Raw genomic sequence first — 19,374 nt, 5'->3', positions numbered from 1 at the left:
TTCGATGTCAATGAAGGTACGCCCAATTAGGGATTGAATTCTCTTATAATTCAATCAAAAGAGCATAATGTCTTAGCTAAATGTCTGACATAGCGTCTGATCCCGGTGAATTGGGTTAGTTAACCGCACCCTTTGGTGAAGAAGGGGGTATTCCTAGGCACTAGTTATTTTCTTATGTGTGGACTTCGACCTTACAAAGTATGAGTCCGTGCCTTCCTAAGTTGGTCCTGAATTTCCAATGAAGTTTTGATTTTCTCGAGGGACGTAGCAAACTGTTTGGTTGGCTCCGAGCATTCTAAAAATAGAGTCCTGCCTGGACAATGTTGATAAAGGGAAATCTCTAACCTCCATGGTGGGTGTGAAGAAGGGTACAGCTAGAAAGCGAGAGAATATCTTTATGGATATGAGTCTGAGGCAGAAGTCTCTGAATGCGGGCCTGATGAACCTTTTGTACCAGGATCATCACGAGACTCTGTTTCTGTGGTAGATGACTCAATTGGCAAGGCCTAGAACCTCTAAAGAGGGTGTGACCGATCACCAGATCACGATCAAGAAGAGTCAAAGCTGTCTTACTAGCGCGAGCAATCATCCAAGTATGGTGGTTTCTCAACCGGTGGGTACATTTCTGTTGCACATTGTGAGTTCATATTTTCTTTTCTAAGAAACAAAAGTTCGAGCAGATGCCGTTCTAGCAGGTACAAGAACTCCCGTTCAGTAGGCGCCTGCTTTAGCTATATCTTTGATCCTCGATCAACAATTTGAGGAAGACGAGACAAAAGCCTTTGGATGAAACCAATGAATCTTCCGATCCGAAAGACTAAGGGGCTAGGCGCTCACCTACTATCTACACATTTCCTCTTTGGCGTTGGCTCCACCAGTTTTGACTGCGAGTCGCTTTAGTTATCTCAAATCTTTGGCAGGAAGGGGCCAAGCCAAATAGTGCTCTTTAGAAGCGTAATCCATGCTTGAAACTCCTTCGCTAGGATCCAAAAACCTATGCTTCCGCTCTTCCTCACCATGCAATGCTTACTCTTCTCGATCAAGATTTTGGAGACTTTGAAGCTCAAGGACACGACAACGCTTGAAACAAATGCTTTGTTTTGGCACCATGATCTTCCTTTCTAACATTAGTAAATTCGAGCTAATGGGACCAGTTTTCAATTGCCTAGAGGGTGGAGAAGTCACATCATCTGAGGTTTGTTGTGGGTTCAATTATGACCCCGGTCTAGAAGACAGAGTGGTTGCACGTGTAAGTACATCATGTTACATATCTATTTTAAGCTAAGCTAAATGCCTAAACTAAACAATTTTCTATTAAGCGCGGCATCCTCTCTTTGGGGCGAGCCCTATCGATGATTTCATTCTGTACAATGTGAAACCTGAAATACCAACAGTAGTTTCCAAGTGCCATCTCTATTCGACTCCCATGCTTATTCTTGAACGCTTGAAGGGGAAGTCCGGGCTGGGTCAGCTAAAGGCGGAGCTGGGCCGGATATGGTATTAGCTCTCTATGTGCTATTAGCTTAAGCTTATCACTCCAGCTTATTACCCTAGGCAGAGGGGGTAGGGGAGCATCACTAGAGAGTCTCCGTACCCGGTACAAGATCCTGGCTTATATAAATTCGTTCAAGGTTACGGCTGAACTGGTCTCACCGCTTCCTTCCTCAATGCTAGTGGGACCCTTGCTTTCCATTGCCTTTCGAAGGGGACCGACCATATGCATACTTCTTTTTGTACAACTTTGCTCTGTTGGAGCCTTTGCAATAAGAAAGTGGATTAGGAGAGAGAGCTCGCAGACGATGTTCCCTTCCTTCTATATATCCATATATCTATCGCCCCCGGGCACTCCAGAGCCAGTGTGACATTCTATCCAAAATGCATGCATCTCACATTAGGTAGCCATCCATGACCCCGTGTGTGTTTCCCAATTGCTCATCAAACCATCATTTCTTTCTTCCATCCCGGAACGGAGATCTGACCCAAGGAAGGAATTGCCTTCTTTCTCATGACAACCAGATGGATGCGGCCCAGAGCTGAGTGAATTCCCTCTGGGTGAGTGCTATGGAGATAGGCCAGGATTAATGAAAATAACCGAGATCGATCGGTATCCATCGCTCAGAGAGCTGCTTTCTCCCCGATATCTGTATCTGCTTTCGGACGACCAAACAAGCAAGAAGAAGGAAACTTCCATTTCGCATAGCTGCTAAAGTAGTAGTTTTTGTCAAATCATACTTCTGACCAATAGTATCAGTGGCTTTATGCGTCCGCAACCTAGTTTTGTATCTGCATAGTGAAGGAAAGAAAGAAGCATGTTAAGGTGACTTGAGGGAAAGACTGATCCTGATAGACAAGAATGGTATGGTTGGATTGCCAGTGAATAAGCAGCAAGGCTAAAGCAGGGATTGGATTTACTTCTTCTATTGTCGGTTGCATGATTTGCCTTCCACCCTCTCAAGAACTTCCTGGACCCTGAGACACTTGTTGCCAATAGTCTGGAATGGAACATTTGCAACAGTTCTTGTAGGCCATTTCTGTAATAGCATATCTCTAAACCCTTCTTGCGGATGGTTTAAAACAAAACTTAGTGGCAGCCCCTATCTTCCCCATTTTCTAGAAGTAAAGGACAATTATCTGACCCAGCTTGCAAGAGGGATAGTAAAACTTAGGAAATAAATCCTCATAAGTTGAAGAAACCAGAACTCTATCCCAAACTTCTCTCACTGGCCTGTCTTGTTTGTTAGTCCAGGCCACCAACCCTTCTCAGTTCCTGTAGTTCAGTTTCAGATATGAAAGCATTAAAAGCTTCCATCCTATTAATATGTATTCTGCCATTGTTTCATGAGCAAATCTGATCATGTCCTGCAAAGGTAGATCAACACTCTGCACAAAGTTAGTGAGCTCTGACAAAAACATAGCTCTTAAATTTGGTTGGACCATAAACATCCACCCAAGCACAATTATCACAAAGCCTCTATACTCAAACACCATGGAGAAATTGACCCTCCCCAATGAGGTCTGCATCCATGACATCCATATTGACTCCAATAAGCATTCCACCTTTACTGCCACTGGCTGGCTTGCAAAACCACTTGAAAAGCTTTCTACCACCAATTGCCATTCACTCTTTATCTGAGAACTGTTCTCTCTTAGTTTCTTGCACACAAACTATGTCCACCCACTCTATCACTTCAGAAGGTTGCCCCCTTCTACCTGGCCAGGCCCCTCACATTCAAGATTAGTGTCTTCATGGCGGTATCTGTTTTTTGTTATGCCTCCTCTTAGCTCTGCTCGTAGTGTCCTTGTCACCAACTGGTATACAAGTACTATGATGTAAAACCCTCGATGCGACTATAGCTCCCACGTGTCGAGGCACGACTTAGAGACATAATCGCATTGAAGGCATATGTCGCAAGTAAGGTAATCTTTACAACAACCCATGTAATATAATAATAAAGGGGAGATAACATAGTTGGCTTACACTCGCCACGTCAATCAAGTACATAAATAACATTACATCAACCAAACACTCATGGACCGACTACGGCGCCAAAGTAAAAGATAACCCAACATGCGACACGGTCCCGATCACCCCCAACTGGGCACCACTACTGATCATCAGGAAAGGAAACATAATAATGTTGAGAGTCCTCGTCGAACTCCCACTTGAGCTCGAGCGCATCACCTGGAGCGGAATCATCAGGCCCTGCATCTGGTGTAATAGTAGTCTGTGAGCCACAGGGACTCAGTAATCTCGCACCCTCGCGATCAAGACTATTTAAGCTTATAGGTAAGGTAATGTACAAATTTATGTGGAGCTGCAACAAGCGACTAGCATATATGGTGGCTAACTTATTCGCAAAAGAGAGCGAGAAGAGGAGGCAAAGCACGAGCGAGAAACTAAAGGACAACCTGCGCAAACATTACTCCAACACCGTGTCCACTTCCCGGACTCCGCCGAGAAGAGGCCATCACGGCAACTCACACGGTTGATTCATTTTAATTAAGTTAAGGTTCAAGTTATCTACAACCGGACATCAACAAATTCCTATCTGCCCATAACCGTGGGCACGGCTTTCGAAAGTTCAAATCCCTGCAGGGGAGTCCCAACTTAGCCCATGACAAGCTCTCGCGGTCAACGAAGGAATAGACCTCCTCCCGAGACGTTCCGATCAGACTCCGTACCTCGGTTCTTCAAGACACTTCGACAGGTTAAAACAAGACCAGCAACACCGCCCGAATGTGCCGACAAATCCCGATAGGAGCTGCACATATCTCGTTCTCAGGGCACACTCAAATGAGCCAGACGTCGGGTAGGCCAGCCCAGAGTTGCCCCTGGTAGCCTCGGACATCTCTCGGTTGGACCAACACTCAGAGGAGCACTGGCCCGGGGGGGCTAAAATAAGATGACCCTCGGGCTCCGGAAACCCAAGGGAAAAGAGGCTAGGTGGCAAATGGTAAAACCAAGGTTGGGCATTGCTGGAAAAGCTTTAATCAAGGCGAACTATCAAGGGGTTCCCATTATAACCCAACCGCGTAAGGAACGCAAAATCCAGGAACATAACACCGATATGACGGAAACTAGGGCGGCAAGAGTGGAACAAAACACTAGGCGAGAGGCCGAGCCTTCCACCCTTTACCAAGTATATAGATGCATTAAGATAAACAAGATAATATAATGATATCCCAACAAGTAAATAAATGTTCCAACAAGGAACGGCCTCCAATCTTCACCTGCAACTAGCAACGCTATAAGAGGGGCTGAGCAAAGCGGTAACATAGCCAATCAACGGTTTGCTAGGACATGGTGGGTTAGAGGTTTGACATGGCAATTTGGGAGGCTTGAAAGCAAATGGTAGGCATCGTAGCATTGGCATAGCAAAAGAGCGAGCAATCTAGCATAACAAAGATATTAGTGATTTCGAGGTTATGATCATCTTGCCTGCAAAGTTGTCAGAGTTGACTGGATCCTCGAAAGCAAACTCAACGGGCTCCTCGTTAGCTAACTCGTCTCCCGGCTCTACCCAAACAAGGCAAACAAGCAACAAGGACACAATCAACCACATGCAAAGCTCAAACAACATGATGCAACGATGATATGCTATGCGGGATGCGATGCGGGATGCATATGCGGGATGTGACAAGGAATGCATGAGCCTGGCCTCAACTTGGAAATACAAGTGTGCCACTGGAAAGATGAGATGAAATCGCTTGAAAATGATATAAAGAATGTCGGAATCGGAGTTACGGTTTAGAAATGGCAAGCGATTCAAATATGACACCGGTCTGCGATTTACAGCAAGTAGTCATCTAAATGCAATGAGATGAACATGCTACAGCACCCAAACATGACAACAAAATACAAGGCAGGGATGCATTCAAGATTCTTAACAAAAGTCTAGCACTGAGCTACGGCCAATTCATCCATTAACAGGTTCAAACAAGCATGGCAAAAATGCATATGGCAAACAGATCTTAGACTTAGTGAAATTAACACTTGTCTGGAATTTCAGATCAGGTAGCTCTCTTCGGAGCAACAAAACTACATGATACAGGACCTGAACATGGCAAAGTAAAGCATGGCATGGAGCTACTCAAAGATCTTAACAAAAGTCCCTTAGTGACCTTGAGCCAAAAGGGATCAGAAAATACCATTGCAAGCATGTGAACATGGCAAAAACATAATCAGTTCTCAGACTTAGTGAAAACCGGAGCATGCTGAAAACAGATATCAAGTAGGCATGTTTACGAGCTCGATGCACTCACTACGGAGCAAGTCATGAAAATCTAAGCATACATCTATCAAGAACACACAAAATGCAAGCTAGATATGGCAAGAACAATAGCATAGCATGCACGGGTCAACTACAACATCATCGGCAAAATTGCAAACAAGTTGACAATCTGCCCAGATTCACAAAGTAGCAAAAGTAGAGCTCGATTGACTCAAGCTAGGGTGCTCCATAATTGCAAACAAAGACATGGATGGATAGAGCACTACAAGTTTAACAAAACATACTTACTGATCATCCTCAAAAGAGGCACGGATCACTAGGAAACAACATGAACATATGACAACAAGAACTAAACAGCTTAAGGACTTGGTGGAAATGCTAAGTCCCTGAAAACAGAATTACCAAGTGCACCACTTTGCAAGCTTGTGCTAGTCACCACACACATCACAAAAATACATGGGTTGCACCTCTAGAAAGATGGCAAAACCCTTAATAAAACATATGTAGAGCTCATGGGCATAACATGCACACAATAATCATGGCAAAAATGACAAATGTCTAAATGGAGTAGCATATCTGACCATTATCTCAAGTAGCCTCCTTCTAACAGCATTTAGGGCATCAAAATGAACTCAAATGAAAATGATGCAATGGAATGAAATGATGTACTCTCTGAGATGAACATTTTGATATGCTATATGCATGAATCGGAGCTACGGATGCAAAGTTACGAGGCTATGAACAAGAGCACTTGGATCTGGAATTTCTGGGACTTAGAAGAAAAACAACCTCCGGATCTAGGGTTTACTGTTCACCGGATCTGGATCGGGGCACGCAAATCGAGGACCACCGGGGCTCTCGCCGGAGTTGCGGGCCGCGGTGACCGGAGAGGGGCGCGGGAGGCGGTGCGGCGTAGGGCGGCGCGCGCGCGCCGGCTGGGAGGCGGCGGCGATGGCGCGCGGTGGCGGCGGCGAGGCTGGGCGGCCGGGCTGGAGGAGGACGACGGCGGGGTTGTGGAGGAGGCGGCGGCCGGCGTCGGGCCCGCGGGGGCTCTCCCCGGGCCGAGCGGGCCGGTGCGGGTGCGGGCGGCAGCGCGTCACATGGCACCACGCCACTGGCTGCGGGCGGCGGCGGCGATGCGTCCGGTCGGGGCGGACGTGTCCGGCCGGCGCAGGTAGAATTTTAGGGTTTCGGGGGGAGAAGAAGATCCGGATTCGGAGGGGTCTTTAAATAGGCATAGGAGGAGCTAGGAGAGTCCAAATGAGGTGCGGTTTTCGGCCACGCGATCGTGATCGAACGTTCTAGATGATGGAGCAGGTTTAGGTGGGTTTTGGGCCAAATTGGAGGGGTGTTGGGCTGCAACACACACGAGGCCTTTTCGGTCCCTCGGTTAACCGTTGGAGTATCAAACGAAGTCCAAATGGTACGGAACTTGACAGGCGGTCTACCGTTAGTAAACCAAGGCCGCTTGGCAAGTCTCGGTCCAATCCGGAAATGTTTAATCCCCACATACGAAAGAAAGCTAGAAATGACCACGGGAGGAGAACGAAGCGCCGGAATGCAAAACGGACAATGGGGAAAATGCTCGAATGCATGAGATGAACACGTATGCAAATGCAATGCACATGAAGACATGATATGAGATGTATGACATTGACAACAACACACGAAGACAAAAACCCGAACCCGAGAAAAATAAAGTAACTTAACACCGGAAACGGCAAGAGTTGGAGTACAAATTGGGAAAGTCATATCCGGGGTGTTACAACACTCCACCACTACGAAAGGATCTCGTCCCGAGATCTAGGACTGAAAGAACGTCGGGTACTCAGAACGGAGGTGATCCTCGCATTCCCAGGTAGATTCACGGTCGGAATGGTGTGACCACTTGACTTTGAGGAATTTGATTGACTTATTGCGAGTCTTGCGTTCAGTCTCTTCAAGAATAGCAACGGGGTGCTCACGATAGGAAAGATCTTCTTGGAGCTCAATGTCCTCGAAGTTGACGGTGTGGTCAGGAGTCTTGAAGCACTTTCGGAGCTGAGAGACATGGAACACATCATGAACATTTGCAAAGTTTGAAGGAAGCTCGAGTTGATAGGCGAGATCGCCTCTCTTGCTGACAATCTTGAAAGGTCCCACGTATCTAGGGGCAAGCTTCCCTTTGATACCGAAGCGACGAGTACCTTTCATAGGAGAGACACGGAGGTAAACATGATCTCCGATCTCGAAAGCCAATTCATGGTGCTTACTGTCATAGTAGCTCTTCTGGCGGGATTGGGCTGCTTTGAGGTTATCACGAATGACTTTGCACATTTCCTCTGCCTCTGTGATTAAGTCATTTCCAAGAAGCTGACGTTAACCGGTTTCAGACCAGTTGAGAGGGGTACGACACTTCCTGCCATACAGAATTTCGAATGGGGCCTTGCCCAAACTTGCTTGAAAACTGTTGTTGTAGGAGAATTCAACATAAGGAAGACAATCCTCCCACTTCATGCCGAAGGAGATCACACAAGCCCTGAGCATATCTTCAAGAATTTGGTTGACACGTTCGACTTGACCGCTAGTTTGAGGATGGAAAGTTGTGCTGAAGCGGATGTTGGTGCCCATGGCCTTCTGAAAAGAATCCCAAAACTTGGAGGTAAAGATGCTGCCACGGTCTGAAGAGATCACTTATGGAATACCATGCAGAGAGACAATCTGAGAGGTATAGAGTTCCGCCAATTGAGCTGCAGTGATCGACTCTTTGATAGGCAGAAAGTGAGCCACTTTAGTGAGTTTGTCGATGGCAACGAATATAGCATCATTGCCACGCTTGGACTTAGGAAACCCAGTCACAAAGTCCATTTCAATGTGGTAAAACTTCCATTCTGGAATGGCAAGAGGTTGGAGGAGTCTAGCTGGCCTTTGGTGTTCTGCCTTCGCTCTTCTGCAGACATCACACTCATTCACGAATTGAGCAATCTCTCGCTTCATTCGAGTCCACCAATAAGCCTGCTTGAGGTCCTGATACATCTTCGTACTCCCAGGGTGGATAGAGAGGAGAGAATTGTGAGCCTCGTTCATGATCACTTTACGGAGGTCACCTTTGGGCATGACAATACGATCGTCGAAGAAGAGAGTATCCTTGTCATCAAGGCGGTAGCACTTGTACTTGGGTTGACTCTTGGCAATCCCAATCTTCAGCTTTTTCACCATAGCATCAAGAAGCTGAGCTTGGCGAATCTGGTCTTCCAAGGTAGGAGAGACTTGAAGGTTGGCGAGGAAACCTTGAGGAACAACTTGCAGATTAAGTTTGCGGAAAGCTTCACAAAGCTCGGGTTGATAAGGCTTGAGAATAAGACTATTGCAATAAGCCTTCCTGCTCAATGCGTCAGCAATCACATTGGCCTTGCCTGGAGTATACTCGATACTCGGATTGTACTCTTGAATCATTTCGACCCATCAATTTTTCCTGAGGTTGAGATTAGGCTGAGTGAAGATGTACTTGAGACTCTTGTGATCAGTGAAAATGTCCATTTTTCTTCCCAATAGAAGATGTCTCCAAGTCAACAGAGCATGCACAACTGCCGCCAACTCGAGATCATGAGTGGGGTAGTTCTTCTCATTGGGTTTCAACTGGCGAGAGGTATAATCCACAACTTTCTTCTCTTGCATCAATACTGCGCCAAGACCTTGGAGAGAGGCATCACAAAAGACCTCGTACGGTTTGGATTCATTAGGCGGAGTCAGAACTGGAGCAGTGATCAATTTCTCTTTCAAAGTGTTGAAAGCAATGTCACACTCCGGAGACCAAACGTACTTAACGTGCTTCTGGAGAAGATTTGAGAGAGGCTTCGCGATCTTAGAAAAGTTTTCAACGAATCTTCGACAATAGCTTGCGAGACCGAGGAAGCTGCGGAGTTGCTTCATGTTCTGAGGAGGTTCCCAATTCACAATTGCAGACACCTTCTCAGGATTCACGGCAATGCCCTTGGCAGAGATGATATGACCAAGATAAAGAACCTCATCGAGCCAAAATTCACACTTGGAGAACTTGGCGTAGAACTGATGTTCTCTGAGCTTATCGAGTACCAAATGCAAGTGCTTGGCATGATCTTCCTTGTTCTTCGAGAAAACCAGAATGTCATCGAGATAGACCAAAACGAAGTCATTGGTGTAGGCGTTGAAGATGAAGTTCATCATGCGAGAGAACATCGGAGGAGCGTTGACGAGGCCAAAAGACATGACAGTGTATTCATATGAACCATAGCTTGTCCTGAAAGCTGTCTTGGGAATATCTTGCTCATGGATACGAATCTGATGATAACCCATACGGAGATCAAGCTTGGAGAATACTTTGGCACCTTTGAGTTGTTCGAACAGCTCATTGATGTTGGGAAGTGGGTATTTGTTCTTGATGGTCTTCTTGTTCAATGGACGGTAATCAACACAAAGTCGGACCGTTCCATCCTTCTTCTTGACAAAAAGAACACCACAACCCCATGGAGAAGAGCTAGGCCGGATGAGACCCATTTTCTCTTGAATATCGAGTTGCTTCTTCAGCTCCTTCAACTCTTCAGGTCCGAGCTTGTAAGGACGCTTGCACACAGGTTCCGTACCGGGCTCAAGATCAATAACGAATTCAACTGGCCAATGCGGAGGCATTCCTGGAAGCTTTTCTGGAAAGACGTCTTGATATTCGCAAACGACTGGAATTTGCGAGATAGCATCCAGTTCACCCTTCTCATTGAGAGAAAATAGACGGATGGTATTGTCATGAGCGGCAAAGACAATTACATCCTCAGACGAATGAGTCAATTGAATCTGCCTGGTTGCACAGTCAAGATGTGCCTTGTGCTTAGAAAGCCAATCCATTCCGAGAATAAGATCAATATCCGAGTTACCAAGAACCATTGGGGAAGAAAGGAACTTGTAGTCGCCCAACGTGATAGTAACATCTGGCACCTCTAGACTTGCACTCAAACGTTTGCCAGGAGAAACGATATCCATTTGTTTACCCAAATGAGAAGAAATGAACTCATGCTTGGTAAAAAAATGGCTTTGACATGAAACAATGCGATGCACCAGTGTCAAAAAGAACTCTTGCAGGAATATCATTAACATGAAGGTTACCCATAATCACATCTGGCGAGTCCTCTGCCTGAGCTGCATTCAGCAAGTTGACCTTGGCGTGCTTGGGGTTATGCTTGACCACAACTGTACTTGCCGATCTGACAGGAGGAGGAGGAGGGAGGCACCTCTGGTTGAAACACTTGTTGGCATAGTGACCCTTCTGTTGGCACTTGTTGCACGTGACCTCTGAAAGCGGACGATGGTACGGAGCACTCGATCTTGGAGCTTGAGACGAAGTCTTGTTCTGAAAGCCAGGGTTGGGTGGGTGGGAAGAACCACTGCCACCTTTGCTCTTCTGCTGATACGGCTGATGGAACGGAGGAGGAGGAAGCCAATACTTCTGCTGCTTGGCCACTTGAGTAGAGGAAGAAGGAGTAACATCTCTGACTCGCTTCTTGGAAGCATCACACCTCAACTGAGCAGCCTCTTGCTTCAATGCCATGTTGTAGAACTCATCGTACCTCAAGGGCTCAAAGATAACAAGAGCTAGCTGAATTTCTTCTCTGAGACCACCCCTGAACTGGTATATCATGCTCTTCTCATCAGGGACGTCCTGCTTGGCAAAGCGGGCGAGCTTCTGAAACAACTTGTTGTAGTCATAAACAGACAAAGAGCCTTGCTTCAGATTGCGGAATTCCTCACGCTTGCTTTCAACCACGCTCTCAGGGATATTGTGAGCTCTGAAATCTTGACGGAATTCATCCCAAGTGATAACACGTCCACCTCTGGAGTCCTTGTACTGCTGGAACCATTCTGCAGCTTGATCTTTGAGTTGGAAGGAAGCGAACTTGAGAAAGTCCTCAGGCCTAACGTTACTGCACTCGAAATGCTTGCACAGATCCACAAGCCAATCGTCAGCATCGGTTGCCTCAACACAATTGTTGAAAGTCTTTGGCCCGTTAGCAAGGAACTGGTTGAGTGTAGCAGAGTGATTCTAATTGTTGCCTCGGTTCCCTTGGTTGCCTTGATTGCGCTCTTGAAGAATTTGCATGGTCAATTGTGTGTTTGCATTGGTTGCGGCCATCACAGCTTGCCATGCCTCCAGAGGAGCTGGAGGTGGAGGTGGATCTTGATTCTGATTCTGACTGGTGCTCTTAGCGGGAGCCATCCTGAAGAGGTTGACCACCGTTAGCACATAGACAGATAAATGAAGCTGAATCCAACGGAATGAAAATTGCAACATATAGTCTTCACATCCGAACAAAATGAATGAATGCATTCCTCTTGAAATGGTCACATATGCATAAATTGAGAAGCCACTTAGAATTAAGGTAGAGAAATAAATCAACAAGGTACGGTCAAGAACGAATAATCAGTAAGAAATCCCAATCTCAAACCAATATCCGTGGAAGAAGAACTAGAGCTACGAGAATTCCCACCTATGAAACTCCCGAACCTTTCCGGTTATGCAATTAGGTGTTGGGGATACAGGGGAAGCATAATATCTCACCCACATCTAGCAAATCCTACATCCAGCTGTATCCATCCTTCAACACATAACCGAGAAAACTTCAGAAACCATCTACCTCAACCTTCGAAAAGCATCCGTTATACAAGTTATGGCAATACTCCCGAACTCCCGCCCCAGTACCGGGTGGTGTCGAGGTTATCTCACCAACGAACTGCATAAAAGAGATTTTTGATGTCGGCGTACTAAACTCAGGTATTCCAGAATTACAACGATAAAATTATGACAACAACACCTCAGAGCTCAACTCCCCGGGACACTTCCACAAAACCCCTGATAGGAGGTACCAAGACATTGTTCTCATCATAAAACCATCGGAACGATTCTAAGATACCCGCGTGATCCTAAATTTTTTTAGTGAAATTTGAGAAGAGAAGAGTCAAAACTCTACATCAGGATGCCTTACCAGAGCGATGATGAGACTAGGAAGTTAAAATAATTCCTAAACTCTCTGATATATAATTCCTACATGACTCAAAACATTTTTCTAGACACAACTCGGCCGCTAAAAACGATCAAGCAATGGGGCTCCTAAGGTCGGGGAAGACTCTGATTACCAACTTGTAACACCCTCGATGAGACTATAGCTCCCACGTGTCGAGGCACGACTTAGAGACATAATCGCATTGAAGGCATATGTCGCAAGTAAGGTAATCTTTACAACAACCCATGTAATATAATAATAAAGGGGAGATAACATAGTTGGCTTACACTCGCCACGTCAATCAAGTACATAAATAACATTACATCAACCAAACACTCATGGCCCGACTACGGCGCCAAAGTAAAAGATAACCCAACATGCGACACGGTCCCGATCACCCCCAACTGGGCACCACTACTGATCATCAGGAAAGGAAACATAATAACATTGAGAGTCCTCGTCGAACTCCCACTTGAGCTCGAGCGCGTCACCTGGAGCGGAATCATTAGGCCCTGCATCTGGTGTAATAGTAGTCTGTGAGCCACAGGGACTCATCAATCTCGCACCCTCACGATCAAGACTATTTAAGCTTATAGGTAAGGTAAGGTACAAATTTATGTGGAGCTGCAGCAAGCGACTAGCATATATGGTGGCTAACTTATTCGCAAAAGAGAGCAAGAAGAGGAGGCAAAGCGCGAGCGAGAAACTAAAGGACAACCTGCGCAAACATTACTCCAACACCGTGTCCACTTCCCGGACTCCGCCGAGAAGAGGCCATCACGGCAACTCACACGGTTGATTCATTTTAATTAAGTTAAGGTTCAAGTTATCTACAACCGGACATCAACAAATTCCCATCTGCCCATAACCGTGGGCACGGCTTTCGAAAGTTCAAATCCCTGCAGGGGAGTCCCAACTTAGCCCATGACAAGCTCTCGCGGTCAACGAAGGAATAGACCTCCTCCCGAGACGTTCCGATCAAACTCGGTACCTCGGTTCTTCAAGACACTTCGACAGGTTAAAACAAGACCAGCAACACCGCCCGAATGTGCCGACAAATCCCGATAGGAGCTGCACATATCTCGTTCTCAGGGCACACTCAGATGAGCTAGACGTCGGGTAGGCCAGCCCAGAGTTGCCCCTGGTTGCCCCGGACATCTCTCGGTTGGACCAACACTCAGAGGAGCACTGGCCCGGGGGGCTAAAATAAGATGACCCTCGGGCTCCGGAAACCAAGGGAAAAGAGGCTAGGTGGCAAATGGTAAAACCAAGGTTGGGCATTGCTGGAAAAGCTTTAATCAAGGCGAACTATCAAGGGGTTCCCATTATAACCCAACCGTGTAAGGAACGCAAAATCCAGGAACATAACACCGATATGACGGAAACTAGGGCGGCAAGAGTGGAACAAAACACTAGGCGAGAGGCCGAGCCTTCCACCCTTTACCAAGTATATAGATGCATTAACATAAACAAGATAATATAATGATATCCCAACAAGTAAATAAATGTTCCAACAAGGAACGGCCTCCAATCTTCACCTGCAACTAGCAACGCTATAAGAGGGGCTGAGCAAAGCGGTAACATAGCCAATCAACGGTTTGCTAAGACATGGTGGGTTAGAGGTTTGACATGGCAATTTTGGAGGCTTGAAAGCAAATGGTAGGCATCGTAGCATTGGCATAGCAAAAGAGCGAGCAATCTAGCATAGCAAAGATAGTAGTGATTTCGAGGTTATGATCATCTTGCCTGCAAATTTGTCAGAGTTGACTGGATCCTCAAAAGCAAACTCAACGGGATCCTCGTTAGCGAACTCGTCTCCCGGCTCTACCCAAACAAGGCAAACAAGCAACAAGGACATAATCAACCACGTGCAAAGCTCAAACAACATGATGCAACGATGATATGCTATGCGGGATGCATATGCGAGATGTGACAAGGAATGCATGAGCCTGGCCTCAAATTGGAAATACAAGTGTGCCACTGGAAAGATGAGATGAAATCGCTTGAAAACGATATAAAGAATGTCGGAATCGGAGTTACGGTTTGGAAATGGCAAGCGATTCAAATATGACACCGGTCTACGATTTACAGCAAGTAGTCATCTAAATGCAATGAGATGAACATGCTACAGCACCCAAACATGACAACAAAATACATGGAAGGGATGCATTCAAGATGCTTAACAAAAGTCTAGCACATAGCTACGGCCAATTCATCCATTAACAGGTTCAAACAAGCATGCCAAAAATGCATATGGCAAACAGATCTCAGACTTGAAATTAACACTTGTCTGGAATTTCAGATCAGGTAGCTCTCTTCGGAGCAATAAAACTACATGATACAAGACCTGAACATGGCAAAGTAAAGCATGGCATGGAGCTACTCAAAGAGCTTAACAAAAGTCCCTTAGTGACCTTGAGCCAAAAGGGATCAGAAAATACCATTGCAAGCATGTGAACATGGCAAAAACATAATCAGTTCTCAGACTTAGTGAAAACTGGAGCATGCTGAAAACAGATATCAAGTAGGCATGTTTACGAGCTCGATGCACTCACTACGGAGCAAGTCATGAAAATCTAAGCATACATCTATCAAGAACACACAAAATGCAAGCTAGATATGGCAAGAACAATAGCATAGCATGCACGGGTCAACTACAACATCATCGGCAAAATTGCAAACAAGTTGACAATCTGCCCAGATTCACAAAGTAGCAAAAGTAGAGCTCGATTGACTCAAGCTAGGGTGCTCCATAATTGCAAACAAAGACATGGATGTATAGAGCACTACAAGTTTAACAAAACATCCTTACTGATCATCCTCAAAAGAGGCACGGATCACTAGGAAACAACATGAACATATGACAACAAGAACTAAACAGCTTAAGGACTTAGTGGAAATGCTAAGTCCCTGAAAATAGAATTACCAAGTGCACCACTTTGCAAGCTTGTGCTAGTCACCACACACATCACAAAAATACATGGGTTGCACCTTTGGAAAGATGGCAAAACCCTTAACAAAACATATGTAGAGCTCATGGGCATAACATGCACACAATAATCATGGCAAAAATGACAAATGTCTAAATGGAGTAGCATATCTGACCATTATCTCAAGTAGCCTCCTTCTAACAGCATTTCGGGCATCAAGATGAACTCAAACGAAAATGATGCAATGGAATGAAATGATGTACTCTCTGAGATGAACATTTTGATATGCTATATGCATGAATCGGAGCTATGGATGCAAACTTACGAGGCTATGAACAAGAGCACTTGGATTTGGAATTTCTGGGACTTAGAAGAAAAACAACCTCCGAATCTAGGGTTTACTGTTCACCGGATCTGGATCGGGGCACGCAGATCGAGGACCACCGGGGCTCTCGCCGAAGTTGCGGGCCCCGGTGGCCGGAGAGGGGCGCGGGAGGCGGTGCGGCGTAGGGCAGCGTGCGCGCCGGTGGGGAGGCGGCGTCAATGGCGTGCGGTGGCGGCGGCGAGGCTGGGCGGCCAGGCTGGAGGAGGACGGCGGCGGGGTTGCGGAGGAGGCGGCGGCCGGCGTCGGGCCCGCGGGGCTCTCCCTGGGCCGAGCGGGGCGGTGCGGGTGCGGGCGGCAGCGCACCACGTGGCACCACGCCACTGGCTGCGGGCGGCGGCGGCGATGCGTCCGGTCGGGGCGGACGTGTCTGGCCGGCGCGGGTAGAATTTTAGGGTTTCGGGGGGAGAAGAAGATCCAGATTCAGAGGGGTCTTTAAGTAGGCATAGGAGGAGCTAGGAGAGTCCAAATGAGGTGCGGTTTTCGGCCACGCGATCATGATCGAATGCTCTAGATGATGGAGCAGGTTTAGGTGGGTTTTGGGCCAAATTGGAGGGGTGTTGGGCTGCAACACACACGAGGCCTTTTCGGTCCCTCAGTTAACCGTTGGAGTATCAAACGAAGTCCAAATGGTACGGAACTTGACAGGCGGTCTACCGGTAGTAAACCAAGGCCGCTTGGCAAGTCTCGGTCCAATCCAGAAATGTTTAATCCCCACACACGAAAGAAAGCTAGAAATGACCACCGGAGGAGAACGAAGCGCCGTAATGCAAAATGGACAACGGGGAAAATGCTCGAATGCATGAGATGAACACGTATGCAAATGCAATGAACATGAAGACATGATATGAGATGCATGACAATGACAACAACACACGAAGACAAAAACCCGAACCCGAGAAAAATAAAATAACTTAACGCCGGAAACGGCAAGAGTTGGAGTACAAATTGGGAAAGTCATATCCGGGGTTTTACATGTGATTATCTAACTCTTCAACAATCTGAGTAATATCCTCATTCTCTGAATCAGAGCTTAACTCGACACTGGAAGACTGCTCCTTCTCATGAGCAGCTAACTTCTTTTTCTGAGCAGCTTCATAAAGCAATGCTTGAGCAAGTTCTCTTGCTTTAATAGAATTTATAGACCTGTCAATTTCCTCCCGTGTACTTTCCAACACTAGACCACTATCTACAGCAGATTTTACTAGACTAGTAGAATCAATGGAATTGCAAATAGCATATCTGTTAGTAGAAGACATACTTGGTTCATCAAGATTCTTGCGTGAAGCTATCCTTTCTGCACGTTGCTGAATAGGCATGCCATCCTTCGGGATCCTATCCTAGCACTTGTCCTCATTGCTTTAATTCTTGCGTTTGCACCTCATTGAACTTCTCTTGTTCTTTGGTCATTCCAGAAAAAACCTCCATACCTTAATAATAGGGGCTTGTGTATAAAGGAAAGCAGCAAACCGGTCAAAGGCGAAGCTGTTCTATCTCAACTCTCTGACTTGAAGGAAGATGTGGCGGATCTCAAGGCTGGCTCTATCCCAAGTACAAGTTCTGAGGTGAAATGCGTTGATGTGGCCAATCGATATACAGTATAGTTGAATGGTTCGACAAGTTCACATGCCGGAGCTACCTGTTCTCCGTGATTCAATTGGTTCTTCTGCCTTGCCTTCTTATCTATCGGTCCCAAGGTCAAAGAAATAGGTTCAGTGGTTCGACCTCCCAAAGGTTAAAGAAAGACATTGGTATTAAGACCACTCCCTCCGGATGATGATATGCCCCAACCATCTATAGCCCATGGTTCGTTACACGGGAATCCGGAGAGGTCAGATGAGATAGATGGGTGTGTTCAAAATGGAATGATCCCCTTTTCTCTTGTTTGCATTTTTGTTGTCCACAAACAAATAAAGAGTCCGAAAAGGCGTACGCATAACAGACTCGGTACCTAGGTCAATGGGTTCAGTGGAGAATTGCGTTACTGTAATAGCGAAGGTATCTATTAAATGCAGTACCAAGGTCAATGAAATTGAAAGGCACCTCTGACAACAGAATCAAAATGGATTTGGTGGCTATAGACGACTCAGAGGGGTTTTCATAAAGAGAAGATTTTGCGCAGTAGACCTATTTTTCTATAGAAGTGAATGGCCCCTTAGTTGGCTAGTCTGATCAATCGGCATGCTCAGCCTCTACGTCATATTCTGATATAGAAAGAAAAGAACCGAATTCCTGGAGGGTGAAAGAAGAATCTAAAGTTGATACTCTGCCAAGGGATCTGTCCACAACTGGTACTTCACATGCCTTAGAAGTAGATTTGAATGAGAATGAATGAAATGAGCAAACGTTACTAGGAAGGTGAACTCGCTATCAAACTACTGCATGCGCTAGGGGAAGCGTGAAAGAAAAACCTGTTTCAAGCAAGATCTGATACCCTTGAAGGACTCCCAGGAATGAGAGAGCAAGTACAAGGACAATCTTATTTTCTAAGGATAGGCGGTATTCCATAATTAACATAGTTCGGTTAGAGTGGATTTGAAAAGCTACAACAGATCGATAAGTTGCTAATTTAGCTAAGTCAACTCCACTACGGAATCTAGCTCTCCATAAGAAGGTATTCCCAATGAGACAAGTAGTTTATTGAAGGGACCCTCTGTCTGAAGATTGTAGTCCGGATTTCTCGGAATAGAATAATTGAATGAGAAGGTGCAGATGGTCAATCTCCATCTTGAAGCCGAGTCTCTCTGTCTTCTTATTTTATATAAAGATATAGAGAATAACTCGATCGACCGTAGAATGATTTTGTGATCTGATCTTCATTTGGGCGGCTTTCGCTCAATCCGTGGTTGTAGTGATAAGGCAAATCAAAGGGGTCAAAAAAGAAGATATAGAATTGTAGCTAACGGGGTTCGCTCGCCCTCGCCTGTCACTATAGCGTGTCAAGTTTCTCTCTTTCCAATCGGGATTTTTTAGGTGTGAAGTGAAGTTCACCAGAAACGCTCGCTATATGCTTAACACAGGGTAGGGGAATGCTATTTCTGTAAGATTTGGGTAATTTGTTTTGTAGAAGGACTCACTTGACCAACGCTTGCACTTGTTTGTGTTAATGGATCCAACAAAACTCTAATATGATTTCTAAGGATTTGAAGAACGACGTGTACATGTTTCATTTCACATAATCCATCATTTGAGGAGTGGGTTTCGCGATTGGGCTCAGATAGGGGTAAAGAGGGGGAACGGAGGCAGAGTTGGTAATTGTATGGTTTCCCACTAAGCGTGAGCATAAAACTTGATCCTTCCTCACCGTAACCATGGTGTCAAGT

Source organism: Triticum dicoccoides, chromosome 3A (assembly GCF_002162155.2).
Source record: "Triticum dicoccoides isolate Atlit2015 ecotype Zavitan chromosome 3A, WEW_v2.0, whole genome shotgun sequence".
NCBI lineage: Eukaryota > Viridiplantae > Streptophyta > Magnoliopsida > Poales > Poaceae > Triticum > Triticum dicoccoides.
Note: the sequence above shows the minus strand (reverse complement) of the source record.